Below are 19,309 nucleotides of genomic sequence, written 5' to 3'. Positions count from 1 at the left end.
ATTATATCGCATTCACCTGCATATCTATGTGCCTTCTTAGAGTGAGATATACATTTTACTAGGAATTTTTGAATTCTCCCTTTTGGTTCTTTTTGAGCTTCCTGTTCCATAATTTTTCTGCAGCTAAGTGGAACAACGGTTGGTGACAGTATTATTGGGAGACCTGACAGCAGCTCTTTCCTGCCATCTCGCCCTCTGTGCAGATGAAAGCTTTCCACATTGACCAGGATGGCTGCAAAACCGAGATTGGAAGTTCAACATATATGTGGGGTGGGCTAGGGAATGAGAAAATCACACACACCCCTTCACTCCATGGTATCCTCACTATCTTCGGTTGTGGTGCGGGCCTCGAAGATGTGTATTTGGTTGCTGCATGACAGTGATTGTTGAGTGGTTGTTAAGTCACATTTTGCACAGGTATGTTGAATGTACTGTATAGAAAACTTAGCATATTCATTAGAATCAGCTGGCCTTACCTGGAGGAAAATCAGCTAAACTTACCTTTGAATAGCAACAGTCTTGATCCAGTTACTCTGAAGCTGCAAATGAGAAACCAACCTCATTTGTCAATCATACCAATCCGGCACCAAGCATCATTAATTTGAATACTACAGAAGCTGTATTAGGCTGCTAAGCTAAAGGTTATATTCAGCCAAAGGAGTGGAACAAACCTAGCCTCGTCATGCTTTGAAGTTTCCTTAATTCATGTTCATATCTTGGTTTAACTGAAAGCATACAATTTTCTGCATGATGCTCGCTTTTTATCTGAAAATGTATTTTGTTTAACAGTAGCATTGAAAGAATGCAGAAATGTCTGACCCATTAACAGCATATGAACCAGATAAAATTTGTACATTAAATATGGTTCACTATTCGAGTGCCAGAAATCTTAGTGCGCTCCCTGGTGGGGGCAAGACTTTGTTGCTTAAAGGCGAATAACACTTAAAAATGTATTTGCTTTATTGGCTAGCGCAGTTTTGGGCATTTTGGTCTGGTCTTATCAGTACTTCTGACATTCTTTAATTGGAAGATTCCTAATTGCTGCTAGATCTGGTTAATTCAATATTTCATACAGGCCCATAGTTTATTATTGAATGCCACCCTTTGGCCATATACTGAAAAAATGTGATATGATCAGAGGCTAGCTAATGCCATCAGGAAATTGTGCAACACCATTTTTCCACATTACCGCACGCATTCATTTGGTGGGCTCACGGGTAAGGTTGGGGAGATTGGATATAATATCGCAGGGATTGCCCAGTCAACATTGAATCTAAGGGCACGATGCAAGTGCACTCACCTCCTTCATCTGTATGTAGCTGCTGGATTTCAAGTTTCAGAAAACCAGCCTGGTTAAAATTAAGTTCGAAACGTAGAATAACAATGAGACTTTCAACCCAATAAGATTTCAAATGCCAACCTACCAAATTGGACTGATTGGGCATGAGCCCATCTTCCCACGTCCATTAAAGCCGTTTGCTGGTTGGAAATGGTTCTGTGTCTGGATTATGATTTTTAAAGACTTGAACTCCTCACCTTCCTGTTTGCTGTGATTAAGACTCCTGCTGAAAATTGTGATCGATGTCTAACTGAATCAATAATACCCTTTTTACAGTCAAAATCATCCCACAGTATCGCTTTCAGTTACTCCACCAATTTGCCAGTGGTGTCATGAGTATTGAATGTTTCAATTAAAAAGCTATTTTTGTATCTTTTTTTAAAGGAAAGATTCCATATTTAAGTCAAATTCATGTCTTTAACTTTAATGTGCAAGCATTTCAGCATGTATTGAATGCATTTGCTCATTGCAAAGTTCAAATGTTCACATTTGTATGGTGATCAGCACGATATAAGCTCAAAAAGCAAATTGTAGCATTTAAATTGTCAGAATTCCCAAATTATGTAAAAATCAATGGCATCAAAAAAATGTTCAGATTTAAATGGCTATCAAGACAGATTGGCCCTATTGTTTACATTGAGATTGGAGGACAGTAAGAGAGGATTTTCAAACAGGGAGCCTGAACGTATGGGTGTCCCATCTGTGCTGCAGGACGACCTTTAAATATTTACATCAGGTTTCTTATCCAGCAGCTAGTCAGCTCGCCTGGCTGACTGCCTGTCAAGCTGAGAATCAACCAGTACGTGGATACCAGGTAAGTATCGCAGTGGGAATGTAGTGAATTGACCAATTGCGAGGGGGTGGTGGGGTGCCTATAGTTGCTGAGGGTAAACTTGTTGGGCCTTGGGGAAATACAAATCCTTTTCCCAGCACACTAGTACTGCAATGAAGGGACTCATGGAACTATCCCTCTCACCTCTTTTTATCTGCTGGGTTCCAGAATCTCACTCTCCAGAAAATACATATATGATTAAAATGGGGAAGAGCAGCCTCCTTCCAAGAGTTACGTGAGCCTCCTGAAAGCAGGTTGGCCACTCATCAGCCAACCCGCCTCTGTTAAAACAAGAGGTGGGCTGGTAGAGATCGGGTTTGAGAATTTTAATGTGTCTTTTATCTTCTCCAACCCACCCATCATTCACAATTAAAATTCCCCCATTAATCTCTAAAGTTATGTCACATTATTTTGTCTCCATCCATATGCAGGTACGTAAAATACCAGGCTTATGGAAATTAGTTTATCTCACTAGGTAACAGTTTCTTATGTCTCATCCATTTGAGTTATCTTTCTGAATTCACAAGCAAAGTAATCACAGTGAGAGTAGCCTCTGCAATGTAATGCCTCAGTATGATGTGGCTCCATTAAAAATCAGGTTGCCAGGTAGGTTTGCTCTTGCATTATTGTAAGTATGTAATATTTATTGATCCTCTATGGCATTACACATGGAGAATGAAGACTGTCTACAGCATTCCGATCAGACGATGGTGATAACGGGAGGCAGAGTGTCAGGAGAGAATGTGGCTATTTGTAGGGAAGAGAGGAGAGAATGTGGTGGCAGATGTAATGGGTTAATGTTAATCTTCATCTTATTGGGGTTGGGGAAGTGACACCGGGCTGAGGCACTTATCTAGCTCCATAGGGAGGGTGCTGTTGCTTTTGAGTGTAATTGGGGAGCAATGTCCTGAATTGCTTCCTGGGGATGGTATTAGGTTTGAATTGCATCTCGGGATGTGGAAGAGTAAACTGTGATGAGGATCAGGGTTAAATGCATCAGAGGGTTGTTATGAGGGGAAGTCAGAATTGCTACTCTTTGCAAGGAGGATGGAATTACTGATGGCTATGAGCTTATTTTTGTACCGGGTGCCATTTGGTTGCTCCAATGGTTAATCAAATGAAGTACCTCGTTAAATGTTCTCCATAATGACCCTTGGCTTTTGATGGAAAGAATCTCTGTCAGACATCGGGGGCTTGCATTTATCACTGGTTGAATGAACCTTTAGCAGGTTGGAGTGTGGCTCACTTCATTCTATTGAGGGCTGGATTGCTCCTCAGTTTGGAGAGGGTGGAGAGACTTTGGGAGCATTGAGACATGGTTATGAGGGAAAATCTGAACTTTTTTGAAGGAAAGTTTTATTTATTTTGTGGAGCAGATGCTGAAGGCTCGCTGCATTGCTTCTAAATGGCAATGGCCAAATTCTGCTTTCCAAGACATTGTGGATTTTGATTGCTTGTTTAGATGGACTTTGAGCTTTTGGAAAGCTCCTGAGATACTTTAGAGAATTGTTCTTGTAACTAAGAATGACATTTAAAAATCCTAGGGTTTATGGCTTAGGGTGGGGGAGGGGGGAAGAGAGGTGGAAGACTGCAGCAAGCTGCCACAAAATATTGGGGTAATTCCACTTTTTATAAAATGTGATCCGTGTTGCCTCACAGCACCATCTTGAGATACAATTCCAATTGAGTGTCACAGTCACTCAACATTTTCAATATATTAATAGGCATATGGTAATACACAACTTGAGAATGTGTCAAAGGGCTGTGATGCATCTCAGGGCTGAGGTGACGATGATTAAATTTAAATGGTTTATCAATTTAATTTCAACCCTTGGATAGGTTGCTGTTTTGAACCCGACTCCAGACATGTTTCTTATGTAATTCTATGTTTCCTATGCAATATATGTAGAATTTTTTGTCATGTTTTCTTGATACCTGTTGAGTTGACTATTATGATTTTCCAAAAATTATTTATTATGTGCTTCTGCTTGTGTGTCACATAATTAAGCTAGAAGGTGACTCAGTTCATACACAGCAGATTATTACAATATCCACATAATGTAATGTGTTAATAATTTAAGGTGCCAGAGCTGGTATATTTTTAAGCTAAAATCTGTTGGGAGAATATAATAGCTAGCAAGTGGTTTGCCCTTGTAGAAATGGCACACGTATGATCAATTACCTTGTTACCACATTTTGCAGTTCTTTTGAAAGATCTTTGAAGGAAATGGAGATGTATCTGATGAATTTATGTCTATCCTCACAACACAGCTGATTTCCTTCACTAACATATATTTGCTAATCAGTTGGAAAACCATCAGGCTACAGAGGCCTAAAGGTATTGCACTTCAAACGCAATTGGTGGCTGTCCAAGAAAGGCTGAAATGCTGCCACGCGGATGTCTTTAGATTTGACATTGAATTCAGCATCACATTCTGTTGTTGTCCGACAGAAACTATGCTCTTTAAAACACAGACTTTGTTTGAAAATAACTAAAAAGGGCAGTTTTATCCTCGGGCATCGTGTATATTATGGCAGTCTTACAGGATAATACTTTGGGGGAAAAAAACATGTGACTTGTATTAAAAAGACCAAAAAAGTCAGAACTTCAAGTTTACGAATGGTATGAAAACATTAACCATCATTCTCAGTGTTTCTTACAGAAAGAAACAATTACATGTGTGCGTTGCCTCTCACAATCTCAGACACCTCAAAGGACTTCACAGCCAGTGAAGTATATTTGAAGTGCAGTCACCGTTATAATGTGGGAAATGTGACAGTCAATTTATGCATTAAGTCCAGCAAATAGCAATGTGATACTTATCAGATTTGAGCCGAGGTTCAACGATGTATCACAGTTACCATGGTCCTGATGTGACAGAACAAGATTGTTTTCCATGTAGGCGCTGATACCAACTATCAAATGTATACAATTGCTTGAATTAGACAGAATTTAGAGACCTTAAAATGCCATGATTCAAGAAGAATATCTAGAGAAGGAAGAATCAGAATATTTTAACATGGTATTTAGACGTTTATACAACAGTTCAATCAGAGACAGCAGCATACAATTGTTTAGTCAGTAAGTGTTACATATGATTATTTCTGGATATTAAATTGAAAGCAATTGTGCGAGACCAAAGGGTAGATGCTATGTATTCCTTCGTGTAAATTTTTACTAATTGTTTGCAACAGAATTCGAGAGCAGCTTTACCAACAGTGTGTTGAAAGATTACAGTTCATTTCTTGTACGTTGCATTGCATTTTGTGAGTCTTAAGAAGAGTACAAGGGGAATTTTAAAGAAGTATCTATTTTTTTATAGCTTATTTTTTAATTGGAGTTGCAGAATATTGATTGGACAGGTGAAGAATTTTTATGCCAATTAGAAACTTTTTTTTCTTGTTCGTGGTGATTACCACAGCTGAATACTAAAACAAAGAGGTTCAATGACGACATTTGTGAGGTCTTGAAAACATTTGGTGAAGGTCTCTGTCAACCTCCACCTCAGAGGCCCTCAGCACCATTTAAAGCCATTTCCACTTCAGGCAGTTAGCAGCAGCTTCCTCCCAATGAGTGCAACTACTCTCGAGTGCCAGGCTGCCTTTAAAAACTGGAGGCTAACTGCAACATGTGTTAACCTCACACGCTGCAAGACCTATGTAGTATTCAGCCAGGCAGCAGCACATCTTGTGCCTGTCTGAAGACCACAATCATAGAAATGAGGAGGCAGCAAGAATCTTGGCTCAACAGGATTGGGTGTGAGCAAATTGTGACCCTGCACCTGGAAATGGAATCTTTAGCCCCAGAAGTCATATCTGAACCTTGCCCAATGTCCAGGACGAACAGAAGATTTCCCAGTTTTATTTATTTTTAATACTCATATTTTCTTTCCAAATAGCCAGTGTTTCTCCTTCCACTTGTGCTTGCATCTCCTCATATCTGACAGCCAACTGCTCTGGCTGTGTGTTTCCCATCTGCTCACTGCACCATTCTAGAGTGGGCAGATGGGACATTTACTGCCAAGTTCTCTGGCCGAGCAGTTTGTTTCCAAGTATAAAGGAGATGTATACAAAAGAGTAGCTATGAGTGGGCCAAGAAGAAGAGAAATGGTTTGTCTGCTCTCAGTGGCTCACCAGTTGATACCACCAAGACTGGAAATGTAACCTTCAGGAATATATGGTTGCAAACCAAAGTTCTTCCCATTCCATGTCAAAAAACATTAGAAATAGGAGCTGGAGGTGGCCCTTTGAGCCTACACCTCCATTCAATAAGATTGAGGCTGAATTTCCACCTCAAATCTACCTTTCCAACCAATCCCCATATCCCTTAATTCTATTAATAGCCAAAAATCTAGCGAGCTCTTTCTTTTTAAATCATTTTATGGGATGTGGAAATTGCAGATGAGGCCAGCATGTATTGCCTATGCCAAATTTCCCTTGGGAAGATGGTGGGAAGATTGAAATGATTGGTCTCCATGAACCACAACTATGTTTCCTTGCACCCAGGTGTGACTCCGATCAGTGGAGAGTTTATTCACAATTCCTATTGCCTTCATTGTGCTTGGCCTTCTTGATGCCATGTTTGGTCAAATGTTATCTTGATGTCAAGAGAAGTTCACCTCTTGAATTTAGATTTTTTGTCGATGTTTGGATCAAGATTGTGATGAAGTCAGGATCTGAGAGGTCCTTGCAGAATCCAAACTCAGCATTTGTAAGGTTAGGAAAGCAAATATAGTTTGAAGGGTTTACATACATTAGTATTGCTAAACATTAGAATTAAGGTACAGTTTTAAGTGGGTTTGACTTAATGTTTATTTGCCTGGAAGGGTAAAACCTATAGTTAGACTCATGCTGGAAGTTTTCATTTAGCTATCTTCATTGCAGTTGGAGATGGGTAGTCAGAGTGAAGATAGCTTTCACAGCTCCACTAGAAGCAATTGGTTTTAGAAGGTGAAAAAGAGAACATATCTCTCAGCCTTGCTAGAAGAAAAGCCATACTCTGGAATAATGGTTAGGTAGACAGATGCCTTAAATCTGAAGTCCAGCCAGTTAAGTAAACTAGAGAAATGAGGAGATGTTTTCAAGAAGTTGGGAGTTAACAGAACAGAGTAAGCAGGGAACCAGAATAGATTACTGTTCAGTAAAGTCAAAGAGAGTTGAAAAGGATTGTGAGAGGCCAGAAAGATATCTGCAGTAGTGCTAAGGTTTGTAAGAAATTAACACAGTTTGGAAGACATTATTTGAAATAATTGCAGAAAGAGCTGGTTTGGCTTCGGAGTCTGTGTAAAAGCCTTTAAGACAAAGGAAACATGAAGGGAGAGGTATAAAACCTGAAAACAAAACTTGTTGGAAGCAATGGAAGGAAAGCGTAATTTAAAAGATTTGAAGGTGGAATTTGAAATCACTCGTATGGAAGCCACAGTTCAATGAGACAAGGGTGCTCACTGTACAAGAATCATCTGGGGGGTTTTGAGGAGAAATTCACAGACCTTTACTTGGGTTCAGAGAGGAATGTGCCTTACCACAGTCAGCTTGCTAGATTAAAAGAGACTTTGTGGGATAATGAGACCATTGTAGCTTAAAATATACTTTGCATTCTGTGTTAATCTCAAAATGTGTGTGTAATTGTTAAGAGAAGTGGGGAGTAAAGGAGTATTGGGGCGTGAAGGAGCATTGTGTCATAATCCAATGTTTTCATGTTTAATACACGTTTTATTTTCTTGTTGTTAAAACTGAGTGGTCCTGTGATTCTGTTCCTCCAGTTTTTTTTTAAAATTAAAAGTTATGGGGTTGGATTCTTCATTCCTGAGGCTAAGTGCTGATGCCAATGGAGGATCCGTGATGTTTAACGAAGGGAAAATCAGCGCAGGCCTGACAAGCTGCAGCCACGCGTATGCCTACACCCCCTATACATGCACTGATCACGACGGAAAAAATGGCACCGGCTATGCTGGACTGGGTACCCACCTACACTGAACCCATAGCCCCCCTCCTGGCTACCCCACGTAAAAATCCCCGGCCAGCAGCAGCGGAGACAGAGGGTGGCGGTGCTGGACACTGTTCGGCCACCCTCTGTCTCCGCAGCTGCCATGCCAGGCTCACAACTGCTGAGACCGCATGTGGCCTGCACCATCGGGAACTCGGCTCACCGGAGACAGAGCACAGCGGTTGGGCCTGCTAATGACATTCCAACAAGATTGCGACTGCGTGCGGTGCAGATCTCAATGACGGCGATTTGGAGGGGCGGTGCGTCGCGACCCGGTGTCAAACCGGCACCCGCTGCGATTTTGGCGTCAGGAGGAAGTCTCCGCCCGATCGTCGTTCCCGATTTCGGCGTGGGGCAACGGCGAATCCCGCCCTTGGGGCGAAATTCTCCGCTCCTGGGAAAAATCGTGAAAGCCGTCGTGAACTCGGCCGAGTTTCACGACGGCCTCGGAGGCCGCTCCTCTCACCGTATTCACCCCCACCCGGGGGGCTAGGAGCGGCGCTCCGTAACTCTTGGCTGCCAGGCGGCGCGCCGAGAGTGACGCGACGGTGGCGCCTATGTGATGTCAGCCGCGCATGCGTAGGTTGGCCGCAAGACGTGGCGGCTTGATCTTGCGGGGTGGCGGAAGGGAAATAGTGTGTCCGATTAAGACACCGGCCCGACGATCGGTGGGCACCGATCGCGGGCCTGTCCCCTCCCGAGCACAGTAGTGGTGATCATTCCCCACCAGGCCCCCTACAAGCCCCAAAACGGGCATCTCACGGCGATTTCACGACGGCAGCGACCAGGTGTGGTTGCCGCTGTCGTGAAACGGTCGCGAACGGCAGGCCACTCGGCCCATCCGGGTCGGAGAATCGCCAGTCACCGTGAAAAACGGCGAGCGGCGATTCTTCCGAGCGGGGGGGTGGGAGAATCGTGAAATTAGTCAGGGGCCCTCCCGCGATTCTTCCACCCGGCGTGGGGAGTGGAGAATCGCGCCCTTGGTCTTTTGAGTTAGGGTTCCATTCTGATATCTTCCTGTCCAGTTCTAACATCAACTGTAATTGTAACAGTAAGCAGCTTATTGTTAAGTAAGTGATCGCATTGCCAATCACACCTTCCATCACTTTGCTGTGACTGAGTGTCGACTGATGAGGCGGTAATTAGCTGGGTTGGATTGGTCCTGCTTTATGTGAAAAGTAAATACCTGGACAATTTTCCACATTGTCGGGTTGATACTACTGTGACTGGTGTACAGGAACAACTTGACGAAGGGTGCACGAATTCTAAAGCATGAGTTTTTAACACTACAGCCAGGATGTTATTGGGGCCCATACTTTGCTGTCTCCAGTGCACACAGCTGTTTCTTAATATTAGGAGGAATGAATTGACTTAGCTAAAGACTGGCATCTGAAATGCTGGGAACTCGGGAGGAGACGGAGATTGATAATATAGTTGTTTGCCGAAGGTGGCTGGAAATGCTTCAGCCTTGTCTTTGACGCAGATATGTTGGGTTCCGCCATTGTTTTGTTGTTTAATTGTTCACCGCCATTCACCACTTGATGCAGCAGGATGACAGAGACTTGATCTGATCCAGAAACTCTCACAATTTTAAATTCTCCCCGCCCTCCACTAGCGACATAATCTGGTTCACATCAAGCAAGTACGGGAACAAGATTAGCAAATTTAAATCTTCATATGGCGGAACAGCAATCCTGATGGAGGCCGGTTTAAAACTGATTTGCATCCTGCTAATGGCATGCAAATGAAGAGTCAACCAGAATCTTACCCCCATGCCCGATTATCCATTACGCTGCAGGAGAGCACCCCACTCCTGAACAAGCCTGGGCTAACGAGGCAAATGTAAGCCTGGACTTGAAGAAGGCCTCGGGCTGCTCTCAGAGTTTGGGATGCAGGCTTCCAGTGACCCTGTTCACTGGAACAACACCACAGCGATGGATTTGGGGTGCAGGGCCGGCTCAAGGCACCGGCAACTCGGGCAGTCGCCCGGGGCGCCATGTGCTAGGGGGCGCCAGACTCGGGTCCCGCGCATGCGCAGTTGGGCCGGTGCCAAACAGCGCATGCGTGGTGGCCGCCCTCCCCCAGGGCGGCCCCGCCCCCCCGCTCGGTCCGCTCCCCCCGCCCCCCCCTCGGGTCCGCCCCCCCCCCCCCCTCGGGTCCGCCCCCCCCTCGGGTCCGCCCCCCCAGGCCCCCATTCGGTTCCGCCCCCCTCGGGTCCGCCCCTCGGGTCCGACCCCCCTCGTGTCCGCCCCCCGCCCCTCCTCGGCCCCCCCCCCCCCCCAAGGGCGCCGAAGTTCAGCTTGCCCGGGGCGCCAGCAACCCTAGGGCCGGCGCTGTTGGGGTGGAAAGGCACCTTCCAGCTTCAGTGTCTTCAAGGAAATCCATCTTCCAGCTCCAGTGTGTTCCTGGGGCTCCACTATTTTTGTTTGTTCTTTTATTTCTTCAGTGGACATGGGTCACGTTGGCGGGTCCAGCATTTATTGCCATTCCCTATCTGCCTTTGAACTGATTGTATTTCAGAGGGCAATTTTTATGAGTCAACCAAATTACTGTGTTTCTGGAGTCCCATGTAGGTCAGGCCTGGTAAGAATGGCAGATTCCCTTCCCTAAAGAACATGAGTGAACCAAATGGGCTCTTACAACAGTTGGGAATGATTTATGGTCATCCTTCAACTATTTATTCTAATTCCTATTGAATTCAAATTTCACTATCTGCCATGGTGGGATTTGAATCTGGTACCCCTACAGCATTACACCAGACCTCTGGATTGCTAGTCCAGCAACAAAACCAGTGCCACACCCATCTGCTTTCTTCAGGAGGTCCACCTTTCTTCAAGAGGTCTGCCTTGATTTAGGAGGTCCATGTTTATCTTCAATGGCTGGAGCACCAGTAAAATAAATTTTACTACATTTTTACATAAGTATTGGGCTTCCCCAACATATGTTACCCCCAAATAAATAAGTCCTCCCAGCTGGGTCCGGGGATCTAGCAGAACTCGCCTGGGCGATCCTGCCTCCATCTGATGTGCATCAGCAACTGTATGGTACTTAATAGAATGTGCCCCAGATGTATGACCACTTTCGTTGTCCCCTGAGGTGTGTGTGTCTCTGCACTGTGGAGGGTGGGGATAACAGCTGTGCTGTGAATATGATGGTCTCCTCTGAGCTCTCTTCCAAGATGTTCCCATAGGAGGCATGGGAGGGGGAACCATCGTGGATGGACTGTGCCATTGGATGGAGAACCTTTTTTAAATCAATTTACGGGACGTGGGCATCGCTGGTTAGGCCAGCATTTATTTCCCATCCCTAGTTGCCCTTCAGAAGATTAGTTGCCTTCATGAACTGCTGCAGTCCTTGAGGTGTAGGTCTACCCACTGTGCTTTTAGGGAGGGAGTTCCAGGATGTTGCGCCAGCGACAGTGAAGGAACAGCGATATATTTCCAAGTCAGGGTGGTGAGTGGCTTGGAGGGGAACCTCCAGGTGGTGGGGTTCCCAGATATCTGCTGCTCTTGTTCTTCTAGATGGTAGTGGCCATGGGTTTGGAAGGTGTTGTCTAAGGAACTTTGGTGAGCTACTGCAGTGCATCTTGTAGATGATACATATAGCTGCCACTGTTCGTCAGTGGTGGAGGGTTTGAATGTTTGCGGAAGGGGAAGCAATCAAGCGGGCTGCTTTGTCCTGGATGATGGTGTTGAGCTTTTGAAGTATTGTTGGAGCTGCACTCATCCAAGCAAGTGGAGAGTATGCCATTCCACTCCTGACTTGTGATTTGTAGATGATGGACAGGCTTTGGGGGATCAGGAGATAAGTTACCTGCCATAGGATTCCTAGCCTTTGACCTGTCCTGGTAGCCACAGTATTAATGTGGCTCACCAGTTCAGTTTCTGATCAATGGTAACCACCAAAATGTTGGTTATGGGGGATTCGGCAATGGTAATGCCATTGAATGTCAAGGGACAATGTTTAAATCCTCTCTTGTAGGAGATGGTCATTGCCTGGCACTTGTGTGGCATGAATGTAACTTGCCACTTTTCAATCCTGGCCTTGGTGTTGTCCAGGTCTTGCTTCTTTTGGACATGGACTGCTTCATTATCTGAGGAGTTACGAATGGTGCTGAACATTGTTCAGTCATCTGCAACATCCCCACTTCTGACCTTATAATGGAAGGGAGGTCATTGATGAAGCAGCTGAAGATGGTTGGCCCAATGACACTATCCTGCGGGATATGGTCACTGGATCATTCTGCATGACGTAAACAACTCACTCAGGTTATCTGGGTGGGCCTATGGATCCTCACCTCTGAGCAGTATGCCAACCACTCTGTTGGTTACTGATCTGCCTTTGGGCACCCTCGTGACCTTCGGGGCCTGTTCCTTGTAGTGGGTGAGGACTCTGATGTCCATCTGGCCCCCCCCCCCTGCCTGTTGTGGGCTACCTTCTCCAGCGGGGACACAGAGAAGGCATCATTAGTCGCATGTGTCGTTCATCGCGATATTGAGAGGGGGGTCTGGCACCAACTGACCCTCGTGGCCTGTGGAAGTTGTTGATCTTCAGGCAATTCGTGCCGGTCTTCCTGGTCACAGCTCGGGAGCTGACGGCCGCTGCCACTTCCTCTCAGGTGGCACTGACTGTCCTGTGGATGACCCCTCGACACCCTTGGGGAACAGGGTATACCATCTGGCTTCTACTGCAGCTTGAAGCCTGTGGGGCCACGTTAAGTCCACCCATTAACGTATTATAACAGTGACGGCCTCGCCTAGCCGAGCTCAGGAAGCTTGCGGCAGTCCCTGCTCACTGCCACACTTATGAACATTTTGGTTTAATCTGAGAGTCTTTGAGGGGTGGCTTAATTCCCAAGCCTGGACAGGTTTGGGTTGGGTCAGATGTTAAATGTTAAAAATGTTAATCTACCTCCCATTCACCCACCTCTGCTTTTATGGAGGTGGGACTGAAAATGGTTGTGTTGACAACTTCAAAGTTGTAATGAGGTTTTAAATTTAACCCAGTCCAGCCAGCTTTTCTGTGTCTTGGAAAATCTGCCGGCTAAAGAGAGGCAGAGACTGCTGGATCCAGCAGGTAAGTGCCTTTCCACTAACCTTGCCTTGCTGGCTATAGTCAGGAAATAGAGTTAGAGAAACTGCTAATCAGATCCTGCCATTAAATTCAGCAGGACCTTCAGGAAATCCGTCCTTCCTGGTTTCCTGACCTCAGAGAAACCCCGCTCCTCCCTGCCTCTGAGTCAATACGCAGCCCACTTTGACTGCTGTTTGGTAGTTGAACGGAAGTAAAGGCTGGGGGAGTATTCCACTGTATTGTACAGTGAAATAATATACCCAAGGAAATTAGTATTTTTTAAATGACACACGTTTATTTTTGGTTATTCTGTCTGCCAAACTACTCCTGTTGACGTTACTGAATAGGAAGTACCCCTTTGCATCTACGTACAGTTCATATCACTACATGGACATTTCCCTGATTAAAATTTTAAAGAAATCCCTAACTTGAACAATCAGAATTTAGGATTTTTTGCCTAGTAGCCCAAAATTACAACAAAAGCTTCTATCTATGATACAATGAAGCTGAAAAGAAAGTCATCATTTTTAATTTATTCGCCAACAGGATGTGGGCATCGCTGGCTGAGCCAACATTTATTGCCAATCCTTAATTGCCCTTGAGAAGGTGGTGGTGAGCCGCCACCTTGAACTGCTGCAGTCCACAGGGTGTAGGTACAGCCACAGTGCAGTTAGGAAGAGAATTTCCAGAATTTGACCCAGAGACAATGGAAGAACAGTGATACAGTTCCAAGTCAGGATGGTGTGTGGCTTGGAGGAGGACCTCCGAGTGGTGGCGTACCCATGCATCTGCTGCCCTTGCCCTTCTAGATGATAGAGATCATGAGTTTGGAAGGCACTGTCGAAAGCCTCTTGTGGAGTTGATCCCAATTTTCCCTCCCAGTTTTTACATCCACAAAATAGCGAAAGATTAGCCCCAAAAACTAACTGCAGTCTGTGAAATGTTCCCCCCTTTGTACTATGGTGCGCCATGGCCACCTGCTTGTATTTGCAAAGCACCATTGTTTAATCCTTATTGCGAACTAAGACATGCAATAGGTTCCTGCAAAAAAAAAAAAAAATGCTTTGCAGGCACATAAAACACTATTTAAAGTGTTAGGAATGCAGCTTCCATTGTGGGTAAGGGTGTAATGTTTAACTTGATTCTTGTATTTTGACCCAATTAATGTAAAACTTGGTTTGACTCCTAACACGATCATTATTAAGTTATGTTCTGTGAGTTGGTGCTTACTTTTTTGAAAAATATTTTTATTGGCTTTTCTCATATTTCTAAACAGTTGTTACTTGTATACTTATATACATTACATTTTTCTTGCCCGTGCTAATTTGCTTTACAGAGAGGTATGTTTTGTCCTTCATTTGACTAATTGTACGTACATTTTGCTGCCCTCTGGATTGGTCTATGATATTCCCCCATCCCCCCCCCCCCCATTGGTTTCAGCGCCCTTCCTCTCACCTTGTGGAGCCCCTTCAGCTCTGTCCCTCCCTCTTTTGGGTTCACTGGGAATGTTTCAATTTTGCCCAGGTTAGGTTTGTAGCCCAAGAAGGTTCCAAACTCTTTCAGTATTTGCAGTATTGCCTTCAGTCCCTCCTGTGGCTTCGAGACATAGAGGAGCAGGTCATCTGCATAGAGTGAGACTCTGTGCTCTCTGTCTCCTCTCCGGATTCCCTTCCAGCTTTTCGCGTCCCGCAGGGCTATCGCCAGGGCTTCGATCGCTAGCGCGAACAAGAGTGGGGACAGGGGGCAACCCTGTCTTGTTTCTCACTGTAGCTGAAAGTATTCAGAGCTTGTGGTGTTAGTTCGGACACTCACTTTGGGAGTGTTGTACTCTGGAGTGTTGTACTCTGGATTCACCGCCTCACCCAGGTGGTGAATCCTGCTCCTAGCCCAAACCGTTCCAGTACCTCGAGGAGGTAGCTCCATTCGACTCTGTCAAAGGCCTTTTCTGCATCCAGGAGACAATCACCTCTGGTGTTCTCTCCCTTGGGGGGGGGGGGGGGGGGGGGGGGTCATTATCACATTCAGCAGCCGCCTAATGTTCTCTGTGAGCTGCCTACCCTTGACAAAGCCCGTTTGATCCTCTCTGACCACCTCTGGTACGCAGCCCTCCAGCCTTTTCGCCAGGACTTTTGCGAGTATTTTCGCATCCACGTTCAGCAGTGAAATGGGTCTGTATGATCCACATTCCGTCAGGTCTTTATCTTTTTTTGGGTATTAGTGAGATTGTGGCCTGCGCTAGCGTGGGGGGCAGGGTGCCCCCTGCCAGTGAGTCCGCGAACATGTCCCTTAAGTGTGGGGCCAGGACTGGTGCGGATTTTTTGTAGAAGTCCGTCGGGAACCCGTTGGATCCCGGTGCCTTCCCCGCCTGCATGGAGCTGATGCTCTCCATGATTTCTCCCAGGTCTATTGGTGCTTCCAGCTCTCCCCGTCTGTCTTCCCCCACCACTGGCAGTTCCAGTCTGACTAGGAACTGTTTCATCCCCATTGCGGGGCTCGGAGGTGTACAGTCCCCGGTAGAAGGTCTCAAATGCCCGATTGACCTCCTTTGGCTCTGTTACCAGTCTACTTCTGCTATCCTTTACCTGCGCTATTTCCCTTGTGGCTGCCTGCTTTCTCAGCTGGTGAGCCAATAGGCGGACAGGCTTGTCTCCGTGTTCGCAGAAGGTCCCCCGTGTCTGGCGGAGTTGGTACACTGCTTTCCTAGTGGATAGCAGGTTCAAGTCCATTTGCAGCTTTTTCCTCTCCACCAGCAGCTCTACGGTTGGGGCCTCGGAGTATTTTCTATCAACTTCCAGAATGGAGTCCACTAGTTGTTGCCTGGCCACCCTCTCTTCCCTATCTCTACTTGCCTTGTAGGCTATGATCTCTCCACTGATCACGGCCTTCAGTGCCTCCCAGAACGTGGAGGGTGAGACCTCCCCGTTTTAGTTGTTATTAATGTAATCGCCTATGGCCTGCGATATTTTTTGAAAGAATGCCTTGTTGGCCAGGAGGTCCATGTCCAGCCTCCGTGTAGGGTGCTGGGCACGGCCTCTCACCAACCTCACGTCCATATAATATGGAGCGTGGTCGGAGATAACGATCGTGGAGTAATCCGTCCCCATGATCCCTGGAAGCACCGATTTCCCCACTGCAAAGAAGTCAATATGGGTGTATACCTTATGCATCTGCAAAAAGAACGAGAACTCCTTTTCTCCTGGGTGCAGTAACCTCCACGGGTCCACTGCCCCATCTGTTCCATGAAGGCCCCTAGCACCCTAGCCATGCCAGATGTTTTCCCTGTTCTGGGATTTGATCGGTCAAGCAGTGGGACAAGCATGCAGTTAAAGTCCTCCCCCTCCCCCCCCCCCCCCCCCCAAACCACCACTCTCCCCTCCCCCCCTGCCCATAATCAGTCGGTGTGTGTCAAGGTCGGGGATTTCCGCCATGGTCTTCTTTATGAATTCTGAGTCGTCCCAGTTGGGAGCGTACACATTTACTAGTACGACAGGTGCCCCTTCCAGGACACCGCTGACCATGACGTACCTTGCCCCTGGGTCCGTAACTGGCTTGGTTCCCGTAATCCTCGTCCTTTTGCTAATTATTATTGCTACCCCCTTAGCTCTTGTCCTGTAGCATGAGTGGTAAGTCTGTCCAACCCTTCCTTACCAGCAATTGGCCCTTCTCCCTCAGGTGAGTCTCTTGTCGGTAGATTATGTCTGCTTTTCGGCTTCTTAGGTGGGCGAACACTCTGGATCTTTTCACTGGGCCGTTGAGTCCCCTTACATTCCAGTAACAATCCTGGTGGGGGGTTTCTGACCCCCCCCCCCCCCCAACCCCCCCGGTGTCCTGTGGGATCACCCATACTTACCTGGTGGACGCGCCCCTGCACTCCGGGGTTTCCCTTTGCTAGGGGGCCGTCCAAAATGGCCAGGGTCACCGCTCTCACCATGGGTCGGGCCCCAATGCTGAGGGGTTTCCCTTCGCCCAGGGGGCACCCAATGTGTACATCAGCTGTGTGTACACCACATGGGTGCACCCCTGCGCTCCTGGGTCTCCCTCTGCCCTGATGCCCTCTCGAGTGGCTGTTTGCGGCGCCCTCTTGATTCCTCGTCCATGCCTGCTGAGGCCTATGTCTGCACTGCTTCACTATTTCACCCTTCTCTTTGCTTCTCTTTTGTTCTGCGTTCTCCCCCAGACTGCTCTCTTTCCCCCCCCCCCCCCCCCCCAGCCCCTGTACCTTTGTCCGCCCCCTCTCGTTCCCCCCCCCCTTCTGCCCCCCCTCTCCTCCTTGTGCCAGGCGCTCCCCCTCCCCTGAGAGGCGCGCTGCGGCCCTCCTGCCTTCCTGCCCTCCCGTGCTGGCCCTCCTCGCTAGTACGGTGGCCCTCCTCCCAGTATTCGCCCAATTCTGGCCCTGTTTAACCTTTTTCCTACTGGCCCTTGTCTCGCCCTCCTGTTTGCTTTCCTCACCCTGATTCCCCTGATTTCCCCCCCCCCCGGAGACAAGACAGCACAGTCCCGTGCAAGGCATAACACACATGTGCACAGTTCATGAGTCCATTGTCCTTGTTTGCGGTCTGTCCTCCGCTCTTTGTTCTGGTTTTCCCTTCCTTTTCCATCCCCATGTCTTTCATTGCGGTTGCGTCTGCTCCTCCCCCAGCTTGTTCGCTCCAGCGAACTCAGCAGCCGCTGGGGTGTTACAATACAGCTCTTTCCCCTCAATTGTTACCCAGAGTTTGGCTGGGAATAACATCTCAAATTTTACCTTGCTTTTGTGCAGTGCTGATATCGCCTTGTTGAATTCAGCCCTTTTTTTGGCCAGGTCCGCCCCAATGTCCTGGTTCACCCTTATGATCTTCCCTTCCCACGTACTCGGTTTCATTTGCTGGGCCCACTTTAGGATTCTCTCCCGGTCTTGGAACCGGTGTAGCCTTGCAATAATTGCTCTGGGCTGCTCCCTGGCTTTGGGCCTGGGTCGGAACGACCTGAGCGCCCTGTCTATTTCTGGTGGGTTTGGGAATACCTCCTTTCCCATTAACTTGCCCATCAGTTGGGTGATGTAGCCTGTTGGGTCTCTGCCCTCTATCCCCTCTGGCAGACCCACTATTTTAATGTTCTGCCGTCTGGACCTATTTTCCTGGTCCTCCACTTTCCCTCTTAGTCTCCCTTGAGCCGTTACTAATCTTTAGACCTCGGCTTCTAGGGTTATCACCGTGTCGCTCTGGTACGAAGCGGCCCTTTCCAACTCCAGAATCGTTTTTTTTCTGCTCCTTCACTTCCCTTTCCAGGCCTTCGATGGTCTGCTGCATTTTGTGCGTCGTCTCCTTCATCATTGCTTGGAGCTTCGACCAGAGCGCCTCCTTTATGCTGGTCGCTGCGTCCTGCTCACGCTCCGCTGCTTGGTTCACCATTGTTTTCACTTTCAGGCTCGCCTGTACCTCCGTCTCGTCTTGTGGGGCCGCCTGCCTGCGCGTCTGCCGCTCATGCGCCTTACCCTCGCTGCTGCTGCTCGAGTCTCGCTGTCCCTTCACCTTGGTGTTTTTCTTTCCTCCTGCCATCTGGCTGTCTCTCTTTCTTTCATTGGTGCTTACTTACCAGTACCGTCAATAAGACTTTTTTTCTGATTTTGTGGCTCTTGAACTTCTAGGAACCAAACGGTGAGTTCTATCCTTACACATGTTGTTCACTCCCTTCATGACCAAGATTACACTTATTTAGTTTTCAATTCAAAATGATCATTTGAGCACATCTCTTTGCAAAAAGATAGATGACAATTTAAAGCAATAACTTGGTAACTCATTAGATGGCTAATTTCTGAAACCAGAGACAGTTAATGATATAAATAATCTTGTTTACAACGGAATCTAATGTGGATAGATAAAAAGGAGAGAAATAATGAGATGGGATCCCAGTGACACAGCTTCAAGGAGATGGGATAGAACAACAGATTTGTACTAGTAGTGAAACAGCTCAATGTCAGACATAGTGGAGTGGCACTGGATACACTAACTAAGCATATGTGAAAATCTGGTGATTTAAAATACTATTTTGGTCGACTGTCACCAAAAGATACACAGGCTGTTTTGCGCCCGAACGGGAG

General features: G+C 46.8%; 1 protein-coding gene across 7 annotated transcripts in view; it reads left to right on the top strand.

The window, feature by feature from the left end:
* Positions 1-19,309, top strand: part of LOC119966096 (RNA-binding motif, single-stranded-interacting protein 3) — a 1,648,548-nt gene that overhangs the window by 1,129,683 nt on the left and 499,556 nt on the right. The gene's annotated exons all lie outside the window — the stretch shown is intronic.

This window comes from Scyliorhinus canicula, chromosome 5 (assembly GCF_902713615.1).
Source record: "Scyliorhinus canicula chromosome 5, sScyCan1.1, whole genome shotgun sequence".
Taxonomy (NCBI): Eukaryota; Metazoa; Chordata; class Chondrichthyes; order Carcharhiniformes; family Scyliorhinidae; genus Scyliorhinus; species Scyliorhinus canicula.
Note: the sequence above shows the minus strand (reverse complement) of the source record. Positions and strands in the feature narration are given on the sequence as shown.